This window comes from Scleropages formosus, chromosome 25 (assembly GCF_900964775.1).
Source record: "Scleropages formosus chromosome 25, fSclFor1.1, whole genome shotgun sequence".
NCBI classification, from domain to species: domain Eukaryota; kingdom Metazoa; phylum Chordata; class Actinopteri; order Osteoglossiformes; family Osteoglossidae; genus Scleropages; species Scleropages formosus.
The window spans coordinates 5610516-5629428 of NC_041830.1; positions in this window are offsets into that span (position 1 = coordinate 5610516).

Genomic DNA, 18913 nt, shown 5'->3' on the forward strand with positions numbered 1-18913 from the left:
TGTTCAACAGCTTGACTATCAGGTGAACATCACACTGAAGGACTTAAGATGGCAATATTCGCTTTCATTTGTTTTAGTAGTACGTCAATCCGTCTTTACTGCAAGTCTTGTCTTTTTGTCTGTCATAAATCATTTTTTTCAACCTACAACATCACCTTTGCAGATTCAGTATACTAACAGTAAAGTGGTAAAGAGAATTTATGCAAAATATTACAAATACAGTAAATAATACATATCCTTCTGGCATTTTGCCAATACCTAATATTTTATTCTGCTCTCGGTACTTAATTATCTTGAATATCTATGCAAATATTTATTCTATACATAAATGCAAGCTTTTGTCTGGTTTAACACCTGTTCCTTAACTTACCTAGATTACTTTCAGAACTTCTCTCTATGTTTGAGTCGTCATCCTCAAAATCTGAACTCGGACTGACCTTGTTCTTGTAATAGGAAAAGCAGGCAACCGCAGCCCATTATTTATATTTAATTTCAAACCACCACTACAATAACATACAGTTTTGCACCACATTAAACAATAGTGAGTACAGCTAATGCTGGAAATCTGGCAGTCATTTTCACAAACTTTAACTGAAACAATAATGAAAGAGCTTTTTTTGTTGCATAAATATGGATAAAAAGGTAGCAGTGGCATAAACACAATTTTGTACCTTAGTTTTGGAGTGCATGCTGAAGAACCTGGACAAAAATCCTACTTTTTTGGTCTTGCTCATCTCCATATCAATACTGGTACTGGGTTTGCTTTGTTCACTGGGAGAAATCTCAGACCTTGGCCTATCCTGCAGGCGGAGGCATTCCTGCAATTGCTGGCTCAAGCACCTCTCCGTGAAGCTGTAAACTAGCTCAGAAAAAGCTTCTTTTGCTCGTTCCAGTCTTTCTCCCTCTTGTATTCGTGGAAGCGACGACTCAGATTTGATCCTGCGGGCTGCAGCTGCTCTAACCGGGAGGGTTCTTTTGTCCTCCATAATGAAGCGATACACCTTAGCAACCAGATGAGGTGACAAACGGCGCATGGTTTCTGTTGAAAGCAGCTTCTCAAACTTATTTTGTGAAGCAGATTTGGAATGAAAGGAAGCGCGATCTGTAATTTTCACTGGATCTTGAAATATTTCATTCATGATCATATCTACAATATTTGTAGCGGTGACTGAGACTCCTGAGACTGGCATATCTGAGCCTAAGGTGAAATTATCAGTTGACCGAGCTGATTCCGATAACCTCTGAACCCCTTCCACAACAACGCTGTCGACAGCAGATGCTGCAGAGTCCACATGTGGCTCCACATTTAAGGAAACAGAGGAGGTGGCAATGCCTGGTATGTCCTCTCTCAGAAATGGTGGAGTGGTCTGAGTTCCAACTTCAGAAACCGCTGGTGTAGCTCTTTTATGGAACCACTTGACAAAGCTGCTGCTGATGTGAGATGGAAAGCTGAAGCTGGACCTTGCAGCTCTGCTATCAGTACTGATCTCTTGTGTACTCATACTGGTGGACATTTGGTCAAGAGGTTCTAGACTGATACTTAAGTCATCATATGTTTCTGAACTGATTGTTGAACACTCCATTTGGCCAGATGGAGTAGCCTGATCCAACAAAGCTGTAGAGGCATGGCCATCATCGATGGATCCCTCGGTGACAATATTCTTTGCTGGCATCAGCCCAGTTGATTGGAGTGGGGACTCTTCAGATCTGTTTAAATTGTTGCAGTTCACTGTATTTAAATTCTTATTTATATAAACTACATAATAGCGATTTGATCAGTTTATATTCATATGTATGAATATAAACTGAAAGAATCGCTATTACATTTTCAAATAATAAACATAATACTGATGAAGCTTATAATCAGGGCCTTCTCATGTAATTTAAACATCTCAGTGAAATTTTACAATAGACTTTGGCAAAGCGAATTAAAATCAGTGCATCTAGCTACTTGTTTATACTGAATAGAATATCTAAACCTCGACATCAAGAGATTTGTGTAACACAAACAGTACAAACGGTAAGCGGCTATTCAAACGGTACAGCTGTGAAAGAAACCGACACCCAGAACAGCGTAGTAATAGCAGTCTTGTTTGATATACACTGGGTGCCCATGTTACAAATAGAACATGAACATTTTCTGAACCGCTTGTCCCATACGGGGTCGCGGGGAACCGGAGCCTACCCGGCAACTCAGGGCATAAGGCTGGAGGGGGAGGGGACACACCCAGGATGGGACGCCAGTCTGTCGCAAGGCACCCCAAGCGGGATTTGAACCCCAGACCTACCAGAGAGCAGGACCCAGACCAACCCACTGCGCCACCGCACCCCCTATGTTACAAATAGTTGAGTTAAAAATATTTTGCATTTAATTTGAACTCCTTTACTTGTCTCTTTACAAAGGTGTTGTTTTCGGTGCAAATGACTCCAGAATCTCCTTATCAAGCCTTTAGTTAGCAGTAGAACACAGGCAGAACAGAAACAAAATAGTAATGTTGGACCGCCTTCATTCAGCTCACTTCCAATGTTTACGGCTCATGTCCAGAGATTACAACGATTTGTAATCAATTAACAAGATGACAAATATTGCATAGGTTTATGAGACAAATTATTCAACATTTGGGATTAAATAGGAATTTACGGAAAGTATTTTTATTTTCACTCATTTTAAATTAGTTTGAAATTGACATCAAAATTAATGAAAATGTTAAGTCGGAGTATCTGAAAGGCGCATTTTTAATTTATTATAGCTATATATGAAACTTATACAGAATCCGGCCAGCAAATAAATCAAGGTGCATTTATTATGAAACTATCACTGACTCCATCTATAATAAAGAAGACAGAAAGTAGCCTGATGCTGACGAATGTTCCTGGGACTGGTGTCCCATCCATGGTGTACTCTAATCTACTGTATCAAGGGTGGAGTGTGGAATATAGGTACCCTGCATAAAATGAATGGTTGATGAAAAATTAATAAATAAATTAAGCCTTAGAGCATGTTATCTTACGGAACCCTAGCTTTAAACCAAAGGACATCGGGCTCAATAAGCTTTTACTGATTGTGATGCTGTACTTGGATTTACAAACAAACTTATTTATGAACAGCCTTTTGGTCCCAATTGTATTCGTAAGTTGAGGACCCAGTGTATCAACAGCAAAGAATAAAATAAAAAACATAACACACACACACAAAAACATAACATAAAAGGCATAAACAATCAAGCTCTAAACACCAGCAATTCTGACCTTGACTTAGGTGAGGAAGGCCTGCTGTAAGTGAGTAAGGCATCCAAGACAAGAGCAAGTGCTGGCAAGACAATCCTTGAGGCAGCCTCTGACACCCACATCACAATGTTTGTACACAGTCCGGTGAACTGACTTTTGGTCATCTGTTGTGGCAACAAACAGAAGCACTTAGAAAAACTAAAGAAAGACTTAACTCTTGTTTTCCTGCCAAAGCAAGACACCAGCATTGGTGTACATGCCACAATTCATCTTAGGGTTAGGACTCATTGTACAGGCTTCTTCGGGTCATGCTCAACACAACAATTTTCTGCAGACCTGTAAGCACCAAGCTGTCTGTAAATGTTGCTGTAAGCAACCGTGGAGAGAACCCCAGACAACCCAAGGAACAATAACGTCATTTGTATATTTTCAGCCACACTGCCACAAAAAGTTAGTGACCAGGTATAGAGCATGTAACCATTTAAGAATGGGTACAATGCAAAAATAAATCCCACATTTACTTAAAGCTAAACGTTTGTCTCACATCTCTGTTTGGTATCTTTTAAAGTATCTTACAGGAATGAACAGTAAGTAATGGTCCGTTAAAACACTTTGAATTAGGCACTAAGCATATAAATGGAGCATGACTTAAAATGAGAAATAATACATTTTTTTTATTTTTTTTTTCCAATTTTTGCCAGCTTTTTGGCATCTCTTACTGTTTTTGCATTTACCCACTGTACTTACTGTATTGTAGTCACAGTAGGTCAAAAGTAAGTAATTATATGTTAAACCACCATAAATAAAACTGAGATAAATGACAATTCACGTGAAATAACGAACAAAAACGTAAATAAATGAAAACTCACAGAACTGCAACTGAGATCATGTATGATTTCATGAATTTCACTCCATTCCCTGCAAAAAGGTGCAGAAAAGGAAAAAAAATTCTGACACTGGAAAACAGGTAACCTGCAATCCATTGTTGGAAAAGAAATTAATTTTACTTTTACTCACGTGTTGTTAATGTAAGAACCCTATATGGATAATATGAACTTACTCATCATTTAGATGCTGAAGTAATGAAAGATAGACCGGTGAGTCGTTCCACAAATGGAAAGGGGTGCGCACACTCCACGGACTGGGAGAGGGTGCCATCAGTGCCCCCGCAGCCGTATCATCATGAGTGCCCATCTGCTGGTGTGTCCCTGAGCTACTCCCTTGAGACCCTGTGTACAGAAAAAGTTATGCGAGAAAGATCAGAAAAAACATTTTATCGGGAGGTATCAATACAGCAGATTACTCAGAAGCTTGTGCCTGTAAACAACAATGCGATGCAAATATGCACATTTTTCAGTTTGTCAGTTATTTCATTTTATCACAAAATATACAGCTGCACTAAATTCAAACTAGACAGGTTCACTCTGCATGCACTGAAATCAAGCAAAAAAAAAAAAAAATCACTGAAATTATTTATTTACAACCTTGATGAGCTTTCAGTTTTAAGACATATAGTATCATTTCATATTCACACAATTCATATGTACAAAAATCATGATTCACTGAAACCATCTGATAGCAAATTTTGTCTACTTGGAAATTAAATGTGTAGTTTTACATAAAAACACACATATAATACTACATAGTACAAAAAAAGATTTTTTACACACATACACCATGAAGGGATATTATTATATTTACAGTGCCTTGCAAAAGTATTCAAGCCTCTTGAAAGTTATCACCATTTTTGGATTTCAAAAGATCTACACAGTCTCCCAATCTGTATTTTTTATTGTAAACTTAAGTATTCCAAGTTTGTCAAAGCAAAGGTATGAATACAACAGATCGCATTGTTTACATACCCGTGCTTCTGAGTAATCTAATTATTTGCCAAAACTTTGAAAAAAAAGAAGAAAACCTGGAAAAACACTGTTTGCATAAGTATTCCACCACCACACTTTAAGATTTATTAGGGCCTCCTTTTGCCACAGTAACAGCTTTAAGTGTTTTGGGGTTTGAACCAGCTTTGCACACTGCTCAGGAGTGATTTTGTCCCATTCTTCCTGGCAGATCTCTCTTCCTGACAGCAACTGACTTCTGCAGTTCCTTCAAAATGATGGATGATATCTTTGTCACTTCCGTTACCAGTTTACATATTGCTTGGACACTAGGTAAGACTGCCTTCTTTATACAGCAACTGGGTGGTGTGATATACCTTCCGCTTCCTGATGATCCATCCAGTAGTGCTCACTGGGGCATCCAAACACTTTGATATTTCACTCACACCCATTTCCTGGCCTGCATTTGCACAACTTTAGCTCTTACTTCTGTGAGAGGCACTTTAGTCTTCATTTTCACAGGGGTTTCAGAGCCTTACTAATAACCCTTAAACAGGGTGATTTTTATGTCCAAAAAATGTAACCTTCACATTAATTGCTCATTGGTACACACACACACGACTGAAACCGCTTGTCCCGAGTGGGGTCGTAGCGAGCCGGAGCCCAATCCGGCAACACCGGGCACAATGCTGGAGGGGGAAGGGACACACCCAGAACGGGACACCAGTCCATCACAAGGCACCCCAAGCGGGACTAGAACCCCAGACCCAACAGAGAGCAGGACCCGGCCAAACCCACTGCACCACCACACCCCCCATTGCTCATTGGTAGAAACTAATTATTCAATTATATCCAAATAAGAAACAAATATGTCTTTTTTTGCAAACGATTTGCCACTTTAAGCTTTTGGAGCACAGGGGATTCAATACTTATCCAAGCCATTTTCAGTTTTATTTATTTTATTTTTAATATAAAAGGAAAAATAGATAATTTTGGTTTTTGAAATGGACTTGCATGAAATAGACCTCAGTAAAAATACTCATTTGCATCATATAGAAAATGGTGCTACTTTCAACAGACTTGAATACTTTTGCAAGGCACAGTGTCTTTGGCTTTACAAATACAGATTTGCTCTACACTAGTAGACTCATTAAATCTGAAACCTGGAGAAAAAATATCACAGTTAATGACAAACTTATTTTTTATTATTCAAAAATGCAGCTACCCTGAAAACACTAGTAATATGAGCAACCAACTTTCATAGTCGACAGTGCACTGTTCGTCCGTTGTGGCCTTGCGGCTGCTCTTCCAGTGGGAGAACATCCGTTTCTCATGCAATGTATGCAAAGTCTTCCGTATCCTTGAAACAAACGACAATGATTAATAAAACTGATAAACTTTACTGTAAAATCTGAAAAAAAAATAAAATTGCAGGTTTTCTTAAAGTGTACAGGTAGAAATTTTGTGTCCACAAGTAAACAGTTCAGCTGCCTTTAAACCAAAAATAATGACTGTGCAAATTAGCCATAATGGAGGATATCTATAGCTGTGGTTTAAAATAAATAACCCAACCCCTTCCAGATTAATTATCAAAGCAAATAAATAAAATGAAGAATAAGTGGTATTTTTAACAAGTTTTCCAGTGATTAGTGAACAGTTGTGTGCTTGGTGTAGTATCAACTGTTATGATCATAATCCATTGTTAACACATTAAACATATCACACCACAGCACATCACAGCAATAGTCTCAACATAAAGCATATTTTGCAAATAATGAGATAGTCTACTCCAAAATAAGAGGATAAAATTGATCAGTAAAAAGCAAAGCGAATCACAACGAAAAACTGCACACATACATATATAAAATATATGTACACATATATAAATATATCAGTACAGTAATGTATCAATGTATGACCATACTTATACACATGTAATTAATTAAAGGGTATAACTGAATATTGCCCAATGTCTGCTTAGTAGTAATTCTTGCAGGTGAGCTTTTCATATAAACAAGTAGACGATTTATTTCCAAAAGAAAGTGGCACAACTTAGGAATAATTTTTACTTTACGCGCCTTGAGTAAGGCTTGTCATGACGTCATAGTACTTTGCCTATAAAGTGTAAGAACTCCTGGTATTAATATCATATTTTGAGTATCCTCCATGTGTTTTAATACGTATCCTTCATCTAAGGATTAGAAGCTTCCCAAGTTTCAAAATTTTAAATCCCATATATTTATGTCACCCAGCCACATTTCTATTACAAGTCATGTTTTCTTATATTTAACAGAAAAAAAAGCCTTGTTCAATGTCTTAAGACGAAAAAAAAATAAGTTATTTGGGGTCGTCCAAACGTGGCATATAATTTACCTTTTAAAATATGATCATTATCATAATTTCTGATCTTAATGAAAAACGGCCAAAGCCGCAAACACTAGTTAAGGTGCATATATTAGTCAAATATCTCTGACTTTTACTGTAATATAACCGAAACAGGACCGCAACACAAGTTCTTCAAAAAGTAACGGCGTGTTTTACCTGTTCTACTTCAATTTCCAGAACAAATATTAACGCGCAAGAACAAAATATATTGCACCGCCTACAATAAACATTGTAAAATAATAGCCGCCTTGGATACACAGTCCCAGGTACAGTTGCGTAGTTACAGTCGCTTACTGAGCTACGGCTTTCGATGACGTCACTGTATCACTATCGTTTGATCAGTGTTCATATCTAAAGCTCGTCGTCTGTTGCCGAAGGTTGTTTGTTTTCTCTGAGATGTACATACCTCTGGAGAAAACCATCCGCTAAATTAATAAATATAAACGTAAAAGGACATTGTATCACATTTGTAACTGTTTTTTTTTTCTTTTTAATACTGAAAACCTTCCCAGATCTAAGCAGGTAAAATTTAAGTGATAAGAACTGTCAGTTTTGAAAATCTTATATCCATTTTTATTATACTGTTTGCCAGTCATATTTCTACATATTGTGGCGTCCCTCCTTGAGCTACTTTAGGTTCAGGAGAAGTAATCTTTATTGAATGCGTGCGTGTCTTTCATAGCAGCCTTGACAAAGATGCAACAGACGTACGAGGCAGCCTCCCAGAACACTGGACAGTTCCCTCAGGTCACTCTGAGCCTCCCACTCCCCGCAAAGGTCCGGGGGTCACCCGTTGATCCCCCCCAGAACTGAACAGCACTATGCACACAAATGCATACTAACACCAACTGTTTGCACTGATTTAGATCAGCCCCCTCAGCGCGAGCCTGTCCCCCGCTGTGTAGTACCACCATCGGGTGATGTCCGGGTCCCATCCGCACTCACTCAGATCAGATGTCCGACAGCCGGTCCAGGACGACACAGACAGAGACCCACCCGGCTGTCGGTGAGCACAGGTCAGAGTCCGCGTTTCCGCCGGGGCTGTAGACCCACACTCGATTCCCTGTGTTCAGGGGATATGGCCGCGTAACACTGTGTGTTATACGCGCGTTTCTGCCGCATCCCCGCCTTCGTTAAGTGGCGCCTAGCATGTTCTCCCCGTGTCTGCGTGGGTTTCCTCGGGTGCTCTGGTTTCCTCCCACACTCCAAAGACATGCTGTTCGGGTTTACCCATAGTGTGTGAGTGACACAGAAAGAGTGTGTTCCACTGATGTATGGCCATTTGGTAAATAAAACTGTAAATATAAATGTAGCTCCAGTGCCGCAACTGGTAGGTTTTCCAACCCCGGTTCTCCGCTCACCTCAGCGGGCTGCGCGAAAGCTAAGTTTTTCTCTTTTTTTTTTCTCATGGATCAGAACGGATTACCAGCCCACCGGGTGTTTGGTTCCACACGCTGTCCAGCTCGAAAGGTAAACATTTCTCCATTCATTATTTCCGATAATTGAGATCTTTATTCAGCAAATACATAAATCCTAAAAACTGTCGTGCCAATGTAAAATCTAAAAATAAAACAATAAGCCCAACTCATATAGAGACTGCATGACAGAAGACAGACATTGGCTGAAGCCACTTGTTCCGAGCGGGATCACGGCGAGACGGAGCCTATCCCGGCAACACAGAGCGCGGGGCTGGAGGGGGAGGGGACACACCCAGGACGGGACGCCAGCGCATCGCACAAGGCACCCCAAGTGGGAGTCGAACCCCAGACCCATCATCAAAGAGCAGGACCTGGCCAACCCGCTGCGCCACCGCACCCCCTCTAACAGGACCTATAAAACAGTAAAAAAACATATCCCAAGGCTTAAAACTATAAATAATTACAAGGAAATTTTACAGGTGGTCCCTTGAGCCCTGTTCCCAGGGTGTTACCATATATACACCTTACCTACCGTTCTTGGGTGTTTGCCTTTTCGCAGCAGGTCTCCCCTACTCCCCTAGTAACATTTTAATGGAATAGGTGAATGGTACAAATACATATACGAAATTATTATTTTTTTAAAAAAAAAAAAAAGCTAAGGCCACAGGGTTCCTCAGCTCATGCACAAACATGAGCAGGGTGGGGTACACAGCTTCACTGGGGTTGGTGTCACCCCCACATGGACCACCTCCGTACCAGACCATACTGAATCCTGAGTAATGTTTTTACATTTACATTTATTCATTTAGCAGACGCTTTTCTCCAAAGCAAACATACATCACACAGAAAATAATTTTTTTTTTTTTCTACTAATGTTACACGTAAATGATCGTAATTCCCGTATATCACTGAATGTAATGGCAATAGAATAGTGACATAACTGGCAAAATTAAAATTACACCTTAGTTTAAATTACAATATGTCATATGCACAGCCCCTAAATGTATTTACATTTACATACTAGTTTCATGTGGTTAAAGTGAAAATTCGGTAAGAAAACAATAGAATTTGAAGTAAAAACGTTCAAGAACTACATCAAAATTATGTTTATTTTAACGTTATTGATATAGGTTCACAAATACTAATTACCACAATATTTTAGCTAAAACACCAGGAAATTTTACAAAATCAGCAACTACAAAAACACGAGCAGCGACGAAAACAAGAGCGCGTGCTTGTAGCGCATGGAGACGAACCCACGTGATTCGAAGCGTCATTGTAATTGGGTAATAATGAGAGCCCTGAGCGGAGCGCATTGGACGGTTCAAAAAGTCGATTAGCATAGAGTTTTAGTCTTGTAGCTATTGATACATGTAAACTCGCCTTATGAAAAATGTTTGTGTTCTTATAACTAACTTCAACGGTATTTTTATATAAAAAATACTTTTTTTCTTTTTTTTTACTTTTTTTTCTTCACGGATCAGAATGGATCACCAACCCACCCAATGGTGTCTGGCTCCACACACTAGACAATCATTTTGGTGTCACTCCCTCTGATGGTGTCACTTGGTGCGGACCGCACTCTCCTAGCGTCACCACTGGTGGGGTGTAGATGGGGTGTTAAACAGCAGAACAGCATCCTGTGTACAAGATCACATAATGCATAGCAATCAAAACTCAAAACCACCGCCAACCTGATCCCAAGAAAAAAAAAAAAACTATCAAAAACTCTTCTTCCCACCCATGAAACTACTGAGAGGTTGTGTTGTCATTAAATACCTGTAACACGAATTTTTCATAGGCACTTCACAAGAAATAGCATGTGTTATAACATGTCAGTGATTTCTGCAGATTTAATTTGTTCATATTGTAATGACTCGCGTTACCTTAAGTTTGAGCGGGAAATGTGTTTAATGTAAATACCTGGATTATTGGTAAATTGTAAAAAAACTGTTCAACTAGTGGGGGCACTTCTGGGGAAAATGATGGGGTGACTGTGCTTGCCAGTGGGAAGGAAAACAGTCCTGGGGATGGTAAGTAGGTTAGGAAGGTTGGTTGGAGGTGCAAGTCCTTAAGGAACAGGGGTCTTTGGATGAGGAGTATTATTTCCCTGTTTACCAGTGTTCTAATAGAATGTACACAATGAATACTGCCTGTGTGTCCTTCTTCACCTCATCCAAACCCATGGTGCTGTGCGCCACAATTTTATTGTATTTGTTACAGAAAAAATGTTTTCTCTACCTAACACGCAACACGAGCAGCTGCTTAGAGCCTTGCGGCCTCCGGGGGGCACCCGATGAAACAAGTTGGTGACTTGGCCTGCAGCCTTTTGAGCGGCACAGCTCCACCAGTTCCTCAAACCTCTCTGTTTTTCTCTCAATAATCTCTTCATTATGTTTTTCCCATTGGGGGGTGCGGTGGCGCAGCGGGTTGGACCACAGTCCTGCTCTCCGCTGGGTCTGGGGTTCGAGTCCTGCTTGGGGTGCCTTGCGATGGACTGGCGTCCCGTCCTGGGTGTGTCCCCTCCCCCCTCTGGCCTTATGCCCTGTGTTGCCGGGTAGGCTCCGGTTCCCCGTGACCCTGTATGGGATGAGCGGTTCAGAAAGTGTGTGTGTGTGTGTGTTTTTCCCTACGTAGCACACTGATCTCCACCATCCTAGTCACACATTCTTCCTCTGCTGCTGTTCACACCTCCTGAAACCAGCTTTGACAGCTTGAAACTCACTGTAGACGATGTGATGAGCCTCTCCACCTGCATCCTGGGGTGGAGGATGTAGTCACTACGTGGGTATCCATGAAGGCCTTGAGAGGATGATGCCTGACATCTGACATAGTCTGCGGACGTATACACTCTAACCTTTGCCAACTTCAAAAGCATGTTCATCTCCAGAGCAAACTGGAGAGCAGAGATCATACCTTTAATTGTCCCCCTCTCCAGCATATGTCACTGGGATAGTACTCCTCCTGTCATGACCCTCATACAGCCCTTGATCCGGTACCACACTGTTGCCTCCACCAGGTTAAATGCTACTGAGCAGTAGGTGCTTGTAGGATTTCACAGCACTGTTAAATCTCCCATGCTTTCACAGGCCACATTAACAGTGCCACCACACCATCATGCTTGAGTACTTTGGTACTCAAAAGTGAAGTGGTGCTGTGCAGCTGTGCCCCTTCTCCAGATCACCTTCAGAACCTTCCAGAGCAGGGGACTCAAACTGCCGACCTGCATAGTGTTTTGAGCCCACTCACCTTATTCACCAAGGTGACTTACACCACTAGATACACTACTTACAATGGGTCACTCATCCATACATCAGTGGAACACACACACACACACACACACACACACACACACACACACACACACACACACACACACACACACACACTCTCTCTCTCTCTCTCTGTCACTCACACACTATGGGTGAACCTGAACAGCATGTCTTTGGACTGTGGGAGGAAACCAGAGCACCCGGAGGAAACCCATCCAGACAAGGAGAGAACAGGGAAACTCCACGCAGACTGAGAGGGGATCGAACCCATGTCCACTCACACCACCCAGGCACTGTGAGACAGCAGCACTATTTGCTGTACCACGATGCCACTGTACTTATTAACTGCTCCATACTTTCATATATAGTATAGTTATGCATTATACAGTTAAAATATAGCCAGCTATCTATTTGGCCATTTCTCTTATGCTGTGGTGATGCGGAGGGTTTGGCTGGTGCCCATTGTGTGGCGGTGCTGGGGTTTGAGCCCTGCTTGAGGTACCTTCTGATGGACTGGTGTCCCGTCCTGGGTGTGTCCCCTCCCCCTTTGGCCTTGCACCCTATGTCACACCATCATAACCCTGGTATTGTGTCAATGACCTTCTGTCTTCCACATATAAAATAGAAATTTAAAAAAAATGCAAGATGGTGCAGCAGGTTTGGCTGGGTCCTGCTCTCCGGTGGGTCTGGGGTTCGAGTCCCGCTTGGGGTGCCGTGCGACGGACTGGTGTCTGATCCTGGGTGTGTCTCTTCCCCCTCCAGCCTTACGCCCTGTGTTGCCGGGTTAGGCTCCAGCTCCCCGCAGCCCCGTGTGGGACAAGCGGTTCAGATGATGTGTGATATGTGTGAGTTAGCACCCAACAGACAAAGCAGTGAACATTTCAAAATTAATTATTATTCTTCTTCTTCTTCCGCTTATCCGGGGCAGGGTCGCGGGGGCAGCAGTCCAAGCAGAGTCCTCCAGACTTCCCTCTCCCCGCACACCTCCTCCAGTTCCTCTGGGGAAACCCCAAGGCGTTCCCAGGCCAGCTGGGAGACGTAGTCTCTCCAGCGTGTCCTGGGTCTGCCCTGAGGCCTCCTCCCAGTGGAACATGCCTGGAACACCTCACCAGGGAGGCGTCCAGGAGGCATCCGGAACAGATGCCCAAGCCACCTCAACTGGCTCCTCTCGATGCGGAGGAGCAACGGCTCTACTCCGAGCTCCTCCCGGGTGACTGAGCTCCTCACCCTATCCCTAGGGGTGCGCCCAGCCACTCTGCGGAGGAAACTCATTTCCGCCGCTTGTATCCGCGATCTCATTCTTTCGGTCATGATCCAGAGTTCATGACCATAGTTGAGGGTAGGAACGTAGATCGACTGGTAAATTGAGAGCTTCGCCTTACGACTCAGCTCCTCCTTCACCACAACAGACTGGTACAATGACCGCATTACTGCGGACGCCACACCTATCCGTCCATCAACCTGCTGCTCCATTTTTCCCTCACTCGTGAACAAGACCCCGAGATACTTAAATTCCTCCACTTGAGGGAGCAACTCCCCCCTAACCCGGAGGAGGCAATCCACCTTTTTCCGACTGAGAACCATGGTCTCGGATTTGGAGGTGCTGATTCTCATCCCCGCCGCTTTGCACTCGGCTGTAAACTTCTCCAGTGCACGCTGTAAGTCTTGATTCGATGAAGCCAACAGGACCACATCGTCCGCAAAAAGCAGAGACGAGATCTCGCGGCCACCAAAACAGACACCCTCCGTTCCCTGGCTGCGCCTAGACATTTTGTCCATGAAGATAATGAACAGAATCGGTGACAAAGGGCAGCCCTGGTGGAGTCCAACATGCACCGGGAACAGGTCTGACTTACTGCCGGCAATGTGAACCAAGCTCCTGCTCCAGTCATACAGGGAACGAACAGCCCGTAACAACGAGCCCTGAACCCCATAATCCCTAAGTACCCCCCACAGGATGCCACGAGGGACACGGTCGAATGCCTTCTCCAGGTCCACAAAACACAGATGGACTGGTTGGGCAAACTCCCATGAACCCTCCAAGACCCTAGTGAGGCTATAGAGCTGGTCCAGTGTTCCACGGCCAGGGCGAAAACCGCATTGCTCCTCCTGAATCCGAGGTACCACCACCCCGGTCTGCCAGTCCAGAGGCACCGATCCCAAGCTCCACGCAATGCTGCAGAGGCGTGTCAACCAAGACAGCCCCACAACATCCAGAGACTTGAGAAACTCGGGGCGGATCTCATTCACCCCCGGAGCCTTGCCACCGAGGAGTTTTTGACTACCTCAGCAACTTCAGCCAGGATAATGGACGAGTCCCCCTCCAAGTACTCAGCCTCTGCTTCCTCTACGGAAGGCATGTCGGAGGGATTGAGGAGATCCTCAAAGTATTCCTTCCACCACTCGAGGACATCCTCAGCCGAGGTCAGCAGCGCACCACTTCCACTGTAAACAGTGTTGGCGGAACACCGCTTCCCCCTTCTGAGTCGCTGGACGGTTTGCCAGAATCTCTTTGAGGCCGACCGAAAGTCTTCCTCCATGGCCTCACCGAACTCCTCCCAGGCCCGAGTTTTTGGCTTGGCGACTGCCAGAGCCACGTTCCGTCTGGCCCGCTGGTACCCGTCAGCTGCTTCAGGAGTCCCATGAGCCAACCAGGCCCAATAGAACTCCTTCTTCAGCTTGACGGCATCCCTTACCTCCGGTGTCCACCACCGTGTTCGGGGATTGCCGCCGCGACAGGCGCCGGAGACTTTATGGCCGCAGCTCCGAACCGCCGCCCCGACAATGGAGGTGTGGAACATAGTCCATTCATACTCAAGTCCCCAGTCTCCCTCGGGACCTGGTTGAAGCTCTGTCAGAGGTGGGAGTTGAAGACCTCTCTGACAGGGGCCTCCGCCAAACTTTCCCAACAGACCCTCACTACGCGTTTGGGCCTGCCAGGTCTGTCCAGCTTTTTCCCTCGCCATCGAATCCAACTCACCACCAGGTGGTGATCAGTTGACAGCTCAGCCCCTCTCTTCACCCCAAGTGTCCAAGACATATGGCTGAAGATCAGTAGAAACGATTAGAAAGTCAATCATCGACCTCCGACCTAGGGTGTCCTGGTGCCAAGTGCACTGATGGACACCCTTATGCATGAACATGGTGTTTGCTATGGACAAACCGTGACTACCACAGAAATCCAATAACAACTCACCACTCAGGTTCAGATCAGGGAGGCCGTTCCTCCCACTCACGCCCCTCCAGGTGTCACTGTCGCTGCCCACGTAGGCGTTAAAGTCCCCCAGTAGAACGACAGAGTCCCCAGTGGGAGCGCTTTCCGGCACGCCCCTCAGGGACTCCAAAAAGGCCGGGTACTCTACACTGCCGCTAGGCGCATAAGCACAAATGACAGTGAGAGACCGTTTCCTGACCCGAAGGTGCAGGGAGATGACTCTCTCTCATTCACCGGGGTAGACTCCAACACATGGCGGCTGAACTGGGGGGCTATTAACAAGCCCACACCGGCCCGCTGTCTCTCACCCTGGGCAATGCCAGAACAGTGGAGAGTCCATCCCTGGTCGAGAAGAGTGGTTCCAGAACCCAAGCTGTGAGTGGAAGTGAGCCCGACTATATCTAGACGGTATCTCTCAACCTCCCGCACCAGCTCAGGCTCCTTCCCCGCCAAAATTAATTCCATAAGAATTTTGGAAGGCAACAGCAGTGCAGAATTTGTAAGTGCAAATCATACTGGGACATCAGCACTTCCCTTCCTTACCAGTACTATACCCTCCACAGAGACCTGCCGCAGGGGAGCTCAGTAATTCGTTGCACTGCGCTTCTCCGACTGGCCACTAGATGGAGCACAGGCTGTTGTATTGTTCTTGTTTTGAAGGCAGTGAATAAACTGCTTTAAGGAATCTGAAAATTAAGGATTATTATTGAAATTAAATTAAATATTTACATTTCAGATGAGAAAATCAAGGTAATGCTTTTTAAACAGCCAATCGCAGTTAGCTAGCGATAGACGCACAGGCCAGTCTGTGTATATAGTAATTATTTACCAAACCAGTCAGCTAATTTCAACCGGTTTTTAAATGACACACGACACACAATTGTGTGGTTCATTAAAAGTCCGAAAACTTAATTTTTCTGTTATTTTTCCATTGTGGGGGGAGGCTGAAGGCCACAAAGAGGGTGCCTCATTTTCTGATTTTGAGATTTAATTACAGTACTTAATAAAATCCACTTTAAAAAGGCCACAGACAGAAAAGAGCTTATCTCCATGTTCAGTTCGGGAGGAACCTCCCAAAAGGATGGGTGTCGATGGGGAAAAAGAAGAAACCGGGTTGCTTGTCATCTTTTTGAAATCTTACAGTATTTATTTTTCCCTAATTCAAGCTAGATTAAACACACAAATTAAACAAATTAAATTTGCACAAAAGCTTCACCTGCTTCACAGACAGTTTGTCAATACCCAGCTCTGGCTCTGACCAAGGATTCTTATTGTACTTTTTTAATTTACCACGGGGCATAAATACCCAGTCAGGGAAGTGAGAACATAAAATATGTAATAACATAAGACATAGTTATGTGAAGATGAGATATTTCTCATCACATTTATAGCATAGACTGTCTTGTCGAGTCCACCTATAATTCAATAATATTTATTCGTCTCAGTGTAATGTCTCAAGAGCTTATCCCATACAGGGTCGCGAGGAGCTGGAGCCGAACCCAGCAACACAGGGCAAAAGGCTAGAAGGAGAGAGAAGACACCCAGGACAGGATGCCAGTCCATTGCAAGGCACCCCAAGCGAGACTCGAACCCCAGACCCACTGGAGAGCAGGACCCAGTCCTACCTGGTCCGACCTGGTCCAACCCACTGTGCCACCACGCCCCCCATAAAATCACAATAAGAGAATTACAAATATTAGGTAAATTAGGTAGATCCACATTCCTGTGCATTAAAAGTAAACTGCCTACAAAATACAGCAGGGGAAGCTAGGAAAAGTACTGCATCATAAAGAATGTGTTGGAGACATGATTTAATTCTCATTAAGACAGATGCAAATTTTCAACAGAAAGGTAAAGGATACCATGGATGGGTATGTGTCAAGAACCCGGATCTCAGGCTGTAGTCTCCAGAGCGAATGGCTTCCACAAATCTAGAAAAACGTGGCTCCAGATCATCGTTTTCCATTTTCTTTTCGCATTTCGACTTCTCACGTGTTGTTATTCTCCTGCTCACATCAGACATCTTTCAGAGGCTGCGCACCCTCCCCTTTACCAAGGAAGGCATAAACAGTCAGGAATTTCCTTTTGATGCAACTTGGAGCTGGGATTCTATGAAATGAAGCTGTCAGAACATCATGCTCTACGGTTTTATTATCTTAGTTCATTCCTCAGCTGACACCTCTGTCCAGAACCACAGACTATCTGGCCAGTTTACCGTGTACCTCTGGTTTTTTTACTGGAGCAATTCCACAAAAGGACTTCGTTTAAGTAGTCGGGCGCTGCATATGCCGTTTAACTCACGGACACGTTATTTCTCTCCGAAAAGCAGAAATATTACGTAACACCTTGGAAAACGCATCAATGTGTTTTTAGTGCCCTTGCTACCATTGAAAGGCATGTTGATGCCTGGTTTAAAGAGCACATCTGCTATACAAACATCGAGAAAAGATCAGTCATAAAAAAGCATAACGCATTGAAAAGAAGTGAGGAATCAAGCGTGGAATCAGCAATCCATATTATATATAAAGACTTACATCCAAGTGTATCATTATTCTACTGTCTGTCTGAACCCACACGCACAATGTCTGAACAGCTTGTCCCATGCAGGGTCACAGGGAGCCGGAGCCTAACCCAGCAACACAGGGCGTAGGGCTGGGGGGGGAAGGGACACACCCAGGAAGGGACGCCAGTCTATCGCAAGGCACCCCAAGCGGGACTCGAACCCCAGAGCCACCAGAGAGCAGGACCTGGGCCAACCCATTGCACCACCGCAGCCCCTCCTTATTAAAAAAGATTGATATTGATTTTTCACAGTTTACGTATTGATGAAAGTTCCTCTTCATCTGAAGCTTATTGCTCAAATTTTCTAATCCCGGCGTTGACTTTCGCATTGTACCGCTGTAAATTATAAACAAGGAAGAGCAAAACGGCTCCATTAAATATCCGCAACGCACGAGATGGGTTTCGCAGAACACAAACACTAAGATCGCCACAAACACATCTGGTATTTCACTTATGGAAGTAATTTTTTAAACGGTATAAAATTAGGGTTAAATTTTAGGATGAAGAATTCTTGGATGGCGTAATCTTAAGAGTAAACTGGGTTCTAAGGTTTCAAATCTGGCAGAAAGTAGTGCTTAGCTTCAGTTACAGTAATTTTTTTTTTAATGAACAACAAGACATGGAACAGAAGACATGTTATATATTTATACAATACCTTATAAAATAGAAAAATATTTTCAAGTAAAAAAAATCATTCAACTGTCAAAATTTCAAAGAAAATTATCACCATAACCACTAAAAAAAATGAAAATTTCTCCTGTACACTGCCTTTTGAGGCATCACACAGGTGGAAAGAGTGGAGGAAATTGTTTCAACACTGAGCTAAAGTAAAAAAAAAAAAAAAAAAATTATATAGCTCCAATTTTTGAAATAATTCTGCATTTGCCTTCAAAACTTCATTTTAAATCCAAGCAGCACAGGGAAATAATGCAGAGGAATTAAACAGGGCAGTACTAACCTCAATAATGCTATGTTGACTGGACTTTAATAAAGATT